Here is a 14,567-nt window from a genome sequence, read left to right on the forward strand (position 1 = left end):
TCAGGCCAAATTTAATGAGAAAAGACATTTTGTAAACAAGAGGAATCTTGCTTTGATAATCTTTGCTCAAAATGGGGGTGATTGTAGGGGCTTCCATGGTGGCACAGTGGTTAAGAATGCCTGCCAATGCAGGGGACACGGGTTCGAGCCCTGGTCCGGGAAGATCCCACGTGCTGCGGAGCAACTAAGCCCGTGTGCCACAACTACTGAGCCTGTGCTCTAGAGCCTGTGATCCACAACTGCTGAGCCCACGTGCCACAACTACTGAAGCCCGTGTGCCTGGAGCCCGTGCTCTGCAGCAAGAGAAGCCACCAGAATGAGAAGCCCGCGCACCGCAACGAAGAGTAGCCCCCGCTCACCGCAACTAGAGAAAGCCGCGCACGGGAACGAAGACCCAACGCAGCCAAAAATAAATAAATAAAATAAAATTTTTTTTTAATGGGGATGATTGTAGAAAGAAATTGTATGTTTCAGTGGAAAATAATAACCTACCCTTGTATGTTACCAGATTTGAGTCCTGTTCATTGTCTTAAAGCTACCTTTTCATCTCTGTGAATTCTACCTGCCATCTTACACGTTTTGTTGGTAATTAAATTTTTCTCTCACTCTCTTGACTTGGCATCACTGAGAACTAAAGCTGCCTTTTTCCTAAAGCCCTGCGAGCTGAAGCTGAAGTGCTATAACTTCAAAGGATTTATCACCACAACAGTATGGACCACTCAGAAAATTCACTGGAACACCTGCATCTCCCATGCTCTGCTCCGGGAAATAGCCATGGGTATAACACTGCCACTACCATCCTCACTAAAGGTGCTTCAAAATCCAACGTCTAGAAATCTTCTTGGTTGGCTGCCTTGTGGACTCAGAAACTGCTCCAACCATTCATCTTTGTTTTCTTCTCCCTTTGTGTATCTCTTTCCCTGCAACTTCTAATCCAAATCTCTTCCCATAGCCATCAACCTAGCCTCTTTTTTTTTGTTTTTAAACTTCTAAGGATGTTTCCGGTGAGGGAAATGTGGAGAACCGCTCAGAGCCCCCAGAGTTGATTTTAAAGTAAAAACATTTGAGCTAAAGAAGATACAGGAAGAAATCTTATCTCAAGTCCCTTTATCTGACACAAACATAGCTTTCAGAATATACAGCTGCCATTAACCTCCTTCCCTCCCCGCAACCATGGGTGTTTCCAATGTATTTAGGTGCCTGTATGGAGGCAGACTGCCCATAGCCATTAGCATCAAGAAGTCCCACAGAACCTTCCCTATCTTCCTGCTGAAGCCCTAACTACCACCATCACCACCCCTTCGTTAATTTGGCATATAAAGTTTTTATCCCAGTCTGTTGAGTGAGTTACCTATTACTGAGTAGTTCTGTTGTGTAGGCTTAAGTAAACCTCATCTCTCTTCCTGTTAACCTATCCCTCGTCAGTTAATTTACAGGCCACCAACTACCGGACCCAAGTTGGAAGAAGAAAAGTTTCCCCCCAGCAGTCTCCTCCCTGCTGACTGCAATGGCTTGGTCCGTGATGAAAGCAGCATTCATTGCCATGACTACAAAATTATCTATTCCTATGCATATGTGTGCATATGGGCATGTGTATATTTACAGCGTTGGCAGCTCAGCAGGTTGTGACTAAACGTCCTTAGGAATTTCCATGGTGAGTCAAAGCTTATTGAAGTAGAAGCACTTCCCAGAAGATCAGAAATCTATCTTCACACCAAGCTCATTCCCCTGCTTGTTGCATCATCAAGCCAGGCAGCTTAAAATAAATCATCTATTAAAAGTGAACCAATTACCAAACTCACCTTCCAACACTTCCAACACTAGTTTTGGGAAACGGACTGAAGGACTCCTTCAATAGTAATTTGACTGTGCTCTCCCTGATGACATTGTCTTGGAATGTTGGTACACTTCTTTTGGCATATGCTTCAGGGGGAAGATAGTTGTCTAAATTAATGACGAACTGGGTTCAACTCCCATCTCAACCATTTTGTAGCTTTGTAACCTTGAACAGTCCTTTAGCTTCTTTGAGGCTGCCTCAGTTTCCTTATTTGCAAGGTGGGGGAAATAAATCTTCACTTGAAAGAACTGGGGAGGGGATAAAATGAGATAAATGTATAGGCAGGTACTTAATTTTCTTCCTGGTTTCTTTAAAGTGCTTTTGAAATCACTTGGGACATAGGATTAGTACTCTGTAGGCAATAGTGACATAGCTCTTCCCAACATTATAGCTTATACCCTAATCATTTACTTACTTTTCTTCACCTATTTCCCTGCTTCCCTTATTCCTGGAAAAAGACCATACGTGCTTTCTGTGGACAGAAAACGCATTCAGTTTTTCCTATGGAAATCAAATTAAAAATTTTTAAAGGTAGAACATGTTTATTTTGGGTCGTTTTCTAAATAACAATAACAACAATAACAATAATAATAAATCTTTCCTGTTTAGTTTCATGAAGATTTCTAGATTTCTCTTTAGCTTGAATCTGGCGGGCATAAGCTGGTATGGAGTCTGGGTCCCCTCCTCTGTCCTTCTCTTGCGAGTATAAGTGTCATTATAGCCGGTTCTACCAGCCACGACCTGAGCCACGCTGAGTCTGGACTGAGTGCATTGGGCAGTAAGCAGTCCAAGATCTTTCTGGTCAGGGCTTGGCAGCATGAATGGAGGAGGGTGCCAGCATGGTTGCCAAGTGGATGGCTCATAGTTTCCATCTTTGTCTTTGTGGATGGCAGTCATGTGCTCCTTGTGGTGCCCAGTTGTGCAACCGACATCAGAGGCACTAAGCCAGAACGAGGGCCTAGGATGAGGTTTGCCTTCCTGATGGGCCTGGGCCTGAATAATCAGCTAAGGCAGGTTAGACGAAGGCTTGTTTGGGTGGATAGAATCAGGAACAGAGGCTGAGTGTGGTCACTGAAATGGCAGGAATGGGGGTCAGAATGAGAATGTTAGGCTGGTGTGGATTTTAGAGGTGTGGTCCTCAGATTAGGCTCAAAAGAGGGAATTTGAGGAGTCAGGTAAGGCCATGAAGACAATAACCAAGATCAGTCCAGATGCTTCCCCAGGGGCTTGTGGTGCCAATGGGAGCTTCCATTTACCAAAGTCTGGCTTAGAGTTCCTCTTGGCAGCTCCGCTATGGGGCAATCAATCTGTTTTCTCTGACACCCAGTTTGTGGTGGACATTGAAAAGAGGATCCTGGTTCCATTGGAGCAAAAGCTGAATATTCTTTGGGCCAGGGCCACTGAATCTTTCCAGATAAGCAGTGCTGTCTCCTAAGCTGAAATCCGAGGCAAAGACTAGGATTTTCTCTGTCCATTCACAAAACGTGGAGAAAGGTTCCTACCATGGGGCATCTAACCAGAGTCTTGATATGAGAAAATCAGTACCTTAGGAAATGCGTTTTTCAACTTCTATCTGTATCCGTGTGAGAGTGCTGTCTATGATGACTTTTAGGGAGTAATCACTGGGCTAGATCTACTATCAAGAAAATACATCTACTGCACTGAACACTTACCCTGCCTATAAGCCTTTCTATCCACGACATCTCAGAAAGGATAAACATTTTTTGTTAACAATAAGTAGGTATGACTGTCAGAGGTTATCAACAATTGTAAAAATCCTTTGAGGTCCCTTAATGAACTTATCAGTCCCAGATCTGGGGTTTTTTCTTGACCTGTGGCCGGTCCCTCAACCTGGTTTATGAAAACCCGAGGGATTGGCATAAAGTAGGGTAGGGGTATGAGAGGACATGAATGACGAGGGACCACTTCCATGAGATCCCCGACCCTCTGTTGATGGGGCACATGTCTCTCAGGGCTTCCTATACCTTCCAGAACTCTTTCCAGAACTTCTGCAACTCTCCTGAGTCTTCTGAGAATGCCTGGAAAGGAAAAGGTCCCTGGTCTAGGCAACAGGTGAGGGCCTTTCTTGTGGTAGAGATATGAGGTCAGGGAGCTTCTGTGACCTCTTTGGTAGTGATACCCACACATGGAGTAAAAATGAGGACTGTGGCATTGCAGGAATCAGGGCTCAGATGTTCTGGAAGAGAGCCATGTCTTCTCGGAAAGCCTCCTATCCTGACACTGAGGCAGCTGTCACTGACCGGACAGCCTTGGCCCAGCCTAATCCCAACCAGGTGTCTTTCCAGAGGAAGAGGCAGCCTTCCCGAATGACCACACCCTAGTTCCCTAAGGCTGCCAGGCTATCTGGGTTTTCCCTTGATTAACTTCCTTGAGACTCTAGAACACATTATATACGCTAAGTATATAAATTAGAAGTCTGCATGTGGTATCTTCTTCACTGGCAAATGAGGCCCTGGTCCTAGATACAGAAAAAAGAAAAATTGGCTTTACAGTACATCTCAAAAAGCAAAACAAAACAGAACAACTCAGACTAAAATGAATACACAAAAACTTTGGCTTCTTCAAGTTTTGCATGAAAATAAGAGACCTTGAAATTTTCAGCAGAAATGTCTTTGTACACATCAGAGCAAGATACAGGTGCTTGAAGCTTGTAATGAATACTGGAATATCTTCAGAATCAGAGGTAACATGCAATGTAGGGTGAAGGGGAATTTTCACATACCTCTGGACCATATGGAAATGATCTCATCTATCTGGATCATGTCCACCTACAAAGCACTTCTTAGATTGAATTATCCAGGTGATTGCTTTATCCTTCCAACATACTTTCCATGTACAAAAATATCTTAAATGAATACTAAACACTATGGCATTTTGTAAAATTGAACTTGAGCTCTCATAAGCATTTTGCAAATCTATAGTTTGACTTGTATTTCCTGGAATTTTTGATTTTTTGTAACATTGTTTTTAAAAAGATTCTCTCAGTGTTGATTTGTGTGGCTGGGCTCCCTTGGGAATAATCTGGCCTTCAGCAACTCCTCTCTCCACCCCCAGTAGGAGCTTGAATAATGACTGAGTGACAAAGTGTCCCATTCAGTTATTATTCAACTATATTAAATTGCTAAAGTTGGTCATTGGAGCATATCTTATTACAAAGGCAAAAGTTCAACATTTTTCCCTAGGCACAATAGGCTTGCACATTAAAAAACTTCTGGTCTGGTAAAGAATAAGATGTCAGGGCATGGAGCGTGCAGCAAATTAAACAGGGAAAGAGGTATTAAACAAACCTGGGCAAAATTACCAGGCATTACCGTCAATATATTTACCAAACTCAGGCCTTCTATAAAGGGGCGCAAGAGATAAATTAGAAGGGACTCTTGAAAATACATCAGTCTTCCCAAGCTTTATTAAGCTTACACGATTAAAAAACTATCATTTAAGGGGGGAGGGATAAATTAGGAATTTGGGCGTAACATATACACACTACCATATACAAAATAGATAACCAACAAGAACCTAGTGTAGAGCACAGGGAACTATACTCAATATTTTGTAATAACCTATAAGGGAAAAGAATCTGAAATATATATAACTGAATCACTTTGCTGTACACCTGAAACTAGCACAACATTGTAAATCAACTACACTTCAATTAAAAAAAAAAACTATCATTTAAAGTCTTACACTAGGGACGAATATCTAGACAGTAAACGTTGGTTGCTTAATTACTATATATACTGTTTGTCCACTTGGATTAGTTGGTGCCCAGACAGTACTGATTATTAAATATTTTGAAATCTCGCCAGATTATATTGAAACCCATTTGGATCCATAGCCGTAGACTACTTACTGGAAGGATCATATGGGGTATGGCTGAAGGGTCTGATTTTTTTCTAAAATGGCAAGTGAAGGAGCAGTTTTACCAAGATAGTAAGAACTTCAGGTACTTGCTTGAATGTGGTCACTCCAAGTTACTGCTTCAAAGAACAGGAAATGAGTGTTGTGGGAACTACAGAGACCACAGCCTATATGGTAGTATTCCTCAAAGGTGCATCTTCCTAAGACTCATTTGGGGCACTTATTTAAGAATATAGATTCCCAGATTCTTTCCCTGGGGTTTATGATTACTGTGTCTGGGGCAGGCTTAGTAATCATTATTTTTACTGTGTACCAATGATCCTCATGGCAAGGCAAATGAGGGAAACACAGTTCAACCAGCGATTCTCATTCATGATATTATCATTCATTCACTCATTCTTTTATTCAGTTCTTTAGCACTTACTATGGTATTTCTCGAAGTGACCCTGGATCCCCTACATCAAAATCATCTGGAGTATTTGACTGCAATCCAGATGTTGGGCTGCATCCCAAACCTACCGTATAAACATCTCCAGAGGTGGGATCCAGAAATCTGCATTTTATGTGGGCATTCCAAGGGATTCTTATGTAATCAAGTTGTGTGTCTGGCACATAGCATGTCTCTTCAAGTTGTCTGTTCCCAGTCAATAGGTAATAAGCACTTATTTAAAGACTTACTACTGGGCTTCCCTGGTGGCGCAGTGGTTGGGGGTCCGCCTGCCGATGCAGGGGACGCGGGTTCGTGCCCCGGTCCGGGAGGATCCCGCATGCTGCGGAGCGGCTGGGCCCGTGAGCCATGGCCGCTGGGCCTGCGCGTCTGGAGCCTGTGCTCCGCAGCGAGAGAGGCCACGGCAGTGAGAGGCCCACGTACCGCAAAAAAAAAAAAAAAAAAAAAAAAAAAATAAAGACTTACTACTTATTTAAAGACTTACTAAAAAAAAAAAAAAAAAGACTTACTAAGACAGCGATCAGTGAATGATGTATGTAGAAGTGATGTGAAGGGTGAGGGGAGAGAAGCAGTTCTTCCTGCTGTAAACTGGAAGTCTGCAAAGCTTGTAGGAGCAAGAAAAGGAAGCTCCCCTACATAGGCAGTGGCCAAGTTTGGGGAGATATGGAAAGCTGAGTGAGGCTCAGGCCCCTTCAGCCTCTGAAGCCTGTGGAAGGAGCCAACCGCACACCTGATTGGAGATGGCCATGCAAAGGTCCCACAATCCCAGGGTCAAGTGGTAGGGCACCTATAAGAGCTCTCACTCAGAATTTCCTGCCAGAGCTAGAGCCCTGCAGGACATAAATATACTTTACTTTTCTCCTTTCTTCTCCCGTTTCCTTAGTTTTGTTTGTGGAATGGTAATGGAACTTGCCCAGGCATTGTTTCATTTTGACACCGTAACAAGGTCTGTTCTGAATTCACTTTCTCCATTAGAAGCCTGTGGAGGGACCATTGTTCCTGTGGACTTTTACTGATGGGCAATTGTGTTTAAAATAACTTGTCCAAAGCATGTCTGGAAAATAATAAGTAAGTTATTTTAAGTAAAATTTGCTTGATGATCCCAATTCTGATTTCTCTGACTGCTCATGTGGGGGGAAGTTCCAGCAAATGCCCTCTGGTTTTGAATGGTAAGAGTAATAATAACAATAATAGCGCAGCGCCCAGGAATTGCAGTACTGTGATATTGTGGTATTGTAGCTCTAGCGTGGAATTTGAAATAAAAAGATCTGAATGAACCTCATTTCCTCATCTATAAAATGGGAATAATGAGACCTGCCCTGGTTACCTCCCTGGATTGAAACTTGGTAAACTTTAAAGCTTTATCCAAACATTGGTTGTTGGTTTTAATAAGTTTTTGGTTAATACCTTGTCCCTCTCTAGCTTTAGCCGTCGCTGGAACACTTTTCGATAGTATGGGTCAGCCTAAAATAAAGCACTGAAAAAACATGGGAATTTGGGGTAAAGACGCTTACCATTGCAATTACCTCCATTACAGAGATAATTATCTGGACCAAGATTTTATATTTGCTAAGGTCTGGCAAGGAGGAAGTATGATCCAAATAGCAAAGGTCCCAGTGACAAATGAAAGGCACTTGGAAACTATGGTGCATTGTTCTGCTCTCCTGGAAGGCAAAACACTGCCAGGATGAAGACGGAGCCATTCCAAGTGAGTGATGAAATTTACTTTATTGACATTATCAATAAGGATGTATTTATGAGTAACAAACATGAAGTGTAGCTCACACTTACGGGATTTGACAGGTAAGCAAAGGGAAGTGGGTTGTCTGATCACGAGGCCTAAACCTTTGGGCTCACTTGGCGTTGGTTTCGTGCCTGGTTAGCTATGTGATTTTGTAGGTAATAATCTTCCTTCATGGATCCTCAACTTGCCCATGCATAAAGTGGGCATAAAACTCTCCATTACACCTTATAAGAGCAAAGAAGATCATGTTTTTCACTGGAAGTAAAAAGGCCATACATATTTTATCATGATTAGGTAATGAACATTACTTCTTTCGTGAGGGTTTAAATCCAGAAAGATATTCGATAGAGTTAGAAAATCACAGAGTGGCACACAGGCTTCTGTTTAATATTTTGGCTTGTGTAATATGAATGTCTTCACTTTTGGTTTTCTGTTTTTCTTCTCTCTTAAGTAAGGGCATATATATCTACACTGTTGTTAGACCAACAAAAGAAAAAACATGCCTCTCTTCAGAACTGTAGATCAAAAGGAAGTTTTATCATCCCAAATCACCCCCTCTTTCTACTTCCTGGAATCTTGTGAGACAAAGGAAGACTTTTGTACATTAAATGTAAGTTCATAAAATAATTATGGCCCTGCCCTAAATTCATGCATATTATTACAGGGTGACGAATCATTGCTGGTTCTTGTAGCATTATTTTACTGGAAAAAAAAAAAAGTTAATACATTGATTGTTGCAATTGCCAGGTTGACAAATCCAGAAAACAAAGAACTTTTCTTTTAGGATTAAATAGGAGTCATAGCATGTTTAAAGCAGAAGGAACCTCTAAAACCATCAGTTTATAGACGAGAAAGCTGTAAGAGTAATAATAAGAAAACTGTATTGAGTGTGTTTTCTGTGCTACATATGTACTAAGTTATTTGCATGTATTATTTCAGTTCATTCTCAAAACAATCCTCAGAAATAGGTGCTATTGCTAACGCCATATTAGAGGTAAGGAGACTGAAGTTTGAAGACAATAAGCTACTTGCTTAAGGTTCCTAGCTTGTTGATTCTCCTGAGCTGCCTTGATGTCTTATAATCAGAATACCACAGATCGGCGCCTTCAACAACTAAACTTTATTTCTCACAGCTCTGGAGAATGGTAAGTCTGAGAGCAAGATGCCAGACAATTTGGTGCCTGGTGAGAGCCTTTTTCCTGGTTTGCACATGGACACTTTCTTGCTGGGTCCTCACATGGTGGGGAGAGATCTCTTTTTTTTCCTTTTTCTTTTTGGCCATGATGGCTGGTATGTGGGATCTTAGTTCCCCAACCAGGGATAGAACCTGGGCCCCCGGTGGTGGAAGCAAGGACCGCCAGGGAGTTCCGAGAGATCTCTTCTTATAAGGGCCCTAATCCCATACAGGAAGGTTCCATCTTCACGACCTAATTATCTCACAAAGGCCTTACCTCCAAATATCATCACAATGGGGATTAGGCTTCAAAATGCACATGCGAATTTTGGTGGGACATAAACATTCAGTCCAAAGCAACTGATGAGAAGAATTGTTGATTCTTTTACATCATCAGTTGATTCATTTACATAATCAATTAACATTTATTGAGCACGTATTATGTGCCAAACACTGTTCTTGGCACTGGGGACACAAAGGTAACCAGCGAGATATGGTCCCATCTTTATGGTGTTTACAGAGCCGTAGGGGAGAGAGACATAAATCAGTTGTCACACAAATACATAACTGTAAACTAGGAAATGTAGTTTTAAAAGGAGAGTATAGTAGTTCTGAGAGCAGGAAAGCTTGTCTAGTCTGAGGAGTCAGAGGGGCTTCTCAGAGGACATGACTATTGAGCTGAGACCTGAAGGGTTTGTAAGAGTTGACTAGGGCAGTTAGAGGAATGTAAGAGTGTTTCAGGCTTGGGAAATGCCAAGTTCAAAGATCCTTGGCTGAAGCCGTTTGGGGCTGGGAGGAAGTGGAGAGATAGGACAGGTAGGCAGGAGCCAGATTATCCAGGGTCTTGAGAAATTTGGTCTTTATCATGAGAACAATGGCTTCCAGAATTATCCTCAACAAAGGTCACCAGTGACCTACTAGTTACCTAGTTTTACAGCCTTTCCCCAGTTTCCTTCCTCCCCAGTTGTCTGGGTCCCTGAGAGCAATGGCCTTGGGTCTCATGGTCCTGTAGTTTCCAGGTCCTCCAAGAACCTCAGGGCTCTGCTCCATTCCTCTTCTACCTCTTTAATGTAAGAGGAGGTACTATAAACTCTTTCATTTATTTAATTTATTGAAATATAGTTGATTTACAATGTTGTGTTAATTTTTGCTGCATAGCAAAGTGACTCAGTTATACCAACATACATTCTTTGTAAACTCTTTAAAAGTGTGGTGTGTGTGTATGTATCTTCTCAGTCTTCATATCTTGCTATTTTTACCAAACTCCCAAATCCTACGTGCTGAGGCCACTTAAATGCCTGGCACACAACTATTTTTTTTTTGAAAAATATGCTTGTCAAATATTTTGTTTTAGCCCATGTTCATTGAGATACCCTCAGTAATAGCTCCAAAACTTCTCTGCTATTAAGATCTCTCTTGGGTTGGGAAGGCATTCCCCCAACACCATCGCCCTCACTGACAAAAATCCTTCACCTATGGTCTGGCTGCTCAAATTCCCATTAGAGTTCCTGCCTTTAGACTAAAGCATTATCAAACATGTTAAGATAAATGAATAATCTGAAAACATGTAACACTTAAGTTATCAATCATTTATACCATAATGAAAATAAGTTTCAGATTATTTCCATTAGGCAAGTTTGGAAAGAGAGAAATGGTGAGGAAGTGCATAAAGTCACTGAGCTCCTAGTTGAGAGGGGGTTGGGGAGGGGAGCTGTGGGGAAGGGATTCTGCTCTGCAAAGTTGACAGCTTTTAACAATGTCACTTTTCTTTCTTTCCTGTTCCTGAATGCGATTTATTTATTCTTTGGTAATCATCCATTACAGTAAGTCAATTTCTGGTTCAAATTTTTACTATGGTTTCCTTTAGGCTGTAATTATATGACAACTCTTGATTCAAAATAGTAACTTGAAGTACAAACACTTAACCCTGGTGATATAACCAACCACCCAAATAGACTTACATTTTTTTCACATTTAAGTTCTTTTCTATTCAAATACAGTACACTTTTAAGGGAATAATGTGCCCGAAGGCATCGTTTGGCTCAATGGGAGATACTACTTTGGAAAAAACAGTAGCTTAATTCAACACCAGTGTGATTCAAGATGACTGACACTTGAGAGTGGGCATCCAAGTTCCTTTCATGAATAGGAGGGGGAATTTGGCTTCAGTTGAGCACTTACTCATCAGTGTCTATGCTACTGGTTTCCAAGCAATTATAAATTACTGCTTGCTTTCATGTGGAATAGAGAACCAAGGCAAATTCCATCTTTTAGGAGGTAACCAGCCTCTACCCCATTTCTTTCTTTCTTTTTTTTTAAATTTTATTTATTTATTTATTTATTTGGGGCTGTGTTGGGTCTTCGTTTCTGTGTGAGGGCTTTCTCTAGTTGCGGCGAGTGGGGGCCACTCTTCATCGCGGTGCGCGGGCCTCTCACTATCGCGGCCTCTCTTGTTGCGGAGCACAGGCTTCAGACGCGCAGGCTCAGTAGTTGTGGCTCACGGGCCTAGTTGCTCCTCGGCATGTGGGATCTTCCCAGACCAGAGCTCGAACCCATGTCCCCTGCATTGGCAGGCGGACTCTCAACCACTGCGCCACCAGGGAAGCCTACTTCACTTCTTAGATATGGTAAAATGAGGCCGACTAGTGAAAGGGCTCCAATGGAGCCATGTCAACATAGCGGCTTTGCGTTGACTCAGGAAGATGCTGGAATTCTGCTGTTACACTGGGCTTATTGCTTGGCTGGAAGGAAATATACTGGACTACTTAGAGAGCAATGGTCTTTCTGTTCCAAATCTTTGCCTCCAGTGGCTTTGAGGTGGTTTGTAGTTACATTTCAGGTTGAACAGCCTCCTACCAGGTGTTACCCGGGGGGAACCGCCTTGTGAAGTTTCCTTCAATGCCTGTTCGAAACTTTGAACCAGTGGAAAGCATCTGCTGTTTGGGAATCACTTGCATTGTTATGGATACAAAGTGATTCATTCCTCTTTGAGGAATAGCCACTTCTGGACAGAAAGTGGTAAAATGGGTCACTGTGTCAAAGATAGGCTAGGAACAGAGAGAAACTCAAGCCAGAACTCTCCAGATGGGGGCAGCTGGAATGCAGTGGTGGTCAGAAAGTGTCACTTGGGCTCTGCTTGACAGGTGAACATGGTGCCGGACAGAAAGCAGATACCAGTCATGGGAACGTGCGGGAGGAGTCATGGAGTGTGCAGCACTGATGCCTGTGCCTTTCTGGTTCTTCAGGGGAAATGCTAGCTAAAGAGGAAAAGGTGTCCTTTATATGGGAAGCTGGCCAACTGCCTGTGTCTTGCCAAATGGAGAAGAGCAGTAGCTTGCATATATGGTGCAGGGCAAGGTAGGGGTGGAACTGGGAGTTTTCATAAGTCACTGCACCTGGAAGGGAAGGTTACTTGGTATATTTGATCAGATTGGAATGACGCCATTTGAAAATCATTGGGCCCTTTTCCTCACTGATCACCCTCCTTTTTCTCAACCAACACCATCTGATTCAACCAGAAATTTTGCTCAACAAGCCATGGAAGAGGCCAGAGGTGAAAGACCGAGAAATGGTCTGAGGGCCCCAGCCTCCACCAATGTCCCTTTCCTTCTGCATTTGATAAAGCAGACACTCCCTGGAGGGAGGGGAATCAGACTTCTGTAAATCACCAACAACTTTTTTGAATTTGTTACATGTTTCCTAGTACTGGCCGCAGCAGGTGGTGTTGGCAGCAAGGGCAAGCAGGGGAGCATGAGGGTGGGTGTGCAGCCACAGGAGGTGAGCTAGCCCCTGCCCCACCTGTGTGTGGGCAAAATGTAATTTTACAGCATTTTTAAGTATGTAAAAGAGACAGCACTTATATAATTGAATTCACATCAGTTAAACACCTATATGGTGTCTCTCTACATATGCACATGTCTGAATGTGTGCCAGGTTAACAGCGGTTACGTGTTAGAGAATGACACAGCTTCAGAGACACAAAGGAACTGCTGTGATTTGTTTTACATCTGAGGGAACAGAGGCCCCAAGAGGCTGTCCTTTGCCCATCTTCACTGATGCTTTGTGACTCTGAGGGTTTGCTCCTAAGGAAAGTAACAGGAACCTACTTCTCTTTATTTCTGCCCATCGAGGGCCTGCGGACTTGATGAACCAGACACAGGGAACTGTGAGGTGGTATGAGGTAGCTGAGGTCTGGCCTTTGCATCTTACAGGGAGGCTGCTCCTTTCACAGGGTGATTGGCTCCAGCTTTGGCTCCATGTAGGAGCTGTCTGCCCACAGGAAACAGGTTCCCATCCAGCTGCCTGTCTGTGCAGTTCCTGAGATTGTCCAAATTGGTGGCCCCATGAAAAGGCCTGAGGGGCGCAAAAAGAGGATGAATCTGTAGTTCTAGAGCCCAACACACCTTCCAACACACACACACACACACACAAGGCACACATGCCCTATTCCTTTGTAAAAGGAAGAAGGCAAAATATATGACGTGGTCAGCTGTTTAGACTCCTAGAGTATTGACTCTTGGGAATGGGGCAAGCTGGGGAGAGGGTGCTCATGGCTTTTATTTTGGTGGGGGGACAATTCCAACTCTAATCATAAGGATGAAGGGAGATAGCAGAACTGGTCTTTGACACGGAAGACCCCATTCCCCTCTTTAGGTGCCCTCACTGATGTCATTAGCAGCCTTCCATCCCATTCATTAGCCCTCTGATGCCTCCTTACCTGCCTTAATTCTCTCAGCCAGCTGCCAGGGTGTGTAAATCCCTTCCAAGATGGCAGACCCAAAGGCAGGAAGGTGTTCCCTCTCATACACTTTCATCTGGGTAGTCTTATAGTTCCCACTGCCTCCAGAGACCAAGGGAAACCATGTAAGATAAAGTGTCACACAGGTTAGAGAGAAATTTCTGGGCCACACACCTTCACGTTGCTTTTCATATCACAACCCAGGTCAAGCTTGCTACTTCTGTAAGCAGGAGGGAGGCTGGGTGGGAAATCAGAGGAGGCATCTCACCCTTTGGCCCGAGGAACCCTCCATGCCTGAACTTGGAGGTGTAAGCTACCCTCTGAAACACAAATCCTTATCGGCCCTCAATTCCCAAATCTTTTGTTTTTTTCCACATGAAAATCTTTTGTTTAGCAGAACCATCGGGAAACATGCTCAAAAAATATGGCTCAGGCCACTCATACTTACATATTCTTTCCCTAAGATTTTCTTCAGGGCAGTTCGTGGCATCACAGGTTGCCCTGCGTCCCCCCTACTACCTCCACCACCCAACTAAGAACCTTCACCTGTGGTTGTGAGAGAACTGTTTCCAACTCCTTTTCAAAATTAAATTATCCTATTTTAAATATATAGCCAGATACAAAAGAGAGAAATGTGCCCTGGCGGTGGAAAGAAGAGAGGTATCACAGCCAGCCCATGGTGACTTCAGAAGATGTGAAGTCTCTAAGAATGGGACATAGTACTAACACCCATGCATGGTCTGCAGA

The 14,567-nt window shown here is 43.1% G+C and overlaps 1 long non-coding RNA gene across 1 annotated transcript in view; it reads left to right on the forward strand.

Annotated features, from left to right (window-relative positions):
• Positions 1-7,866, forward strand: part of LOC132422207 (uncharacterized) — a 205,007-nt gene extending 197,141 nt beyond the window's left edge. The window contains exon 4 of the long non-coding RNA XR_009518832.1: positions 7,702-7,866. This is a non-coding gene — a long non-coding RNA (uncharacterized lncRNA). The remainder of the gene's footprint in view (positions 1-7,701) is intronic.
• The last annotated feature ends 6,701 nt before the right edge of the window (positions 7,867-14,567 follow it).

This window comes from Delphinus delphis, chromosome 3, assembly GCF_949987515.2.
Source record: "Delphinus delphis chromosome 3, mDelDel1.2, whole genome shotgun sequence".
In the NCBI taxonomy this organism is placed as follows: domain Eukaryota; kingdom Metazoa; phylum Chordata; class Mammalia; order Artiodactyla; family Delphinidae; genus Delphinus; species Delphinus delphis.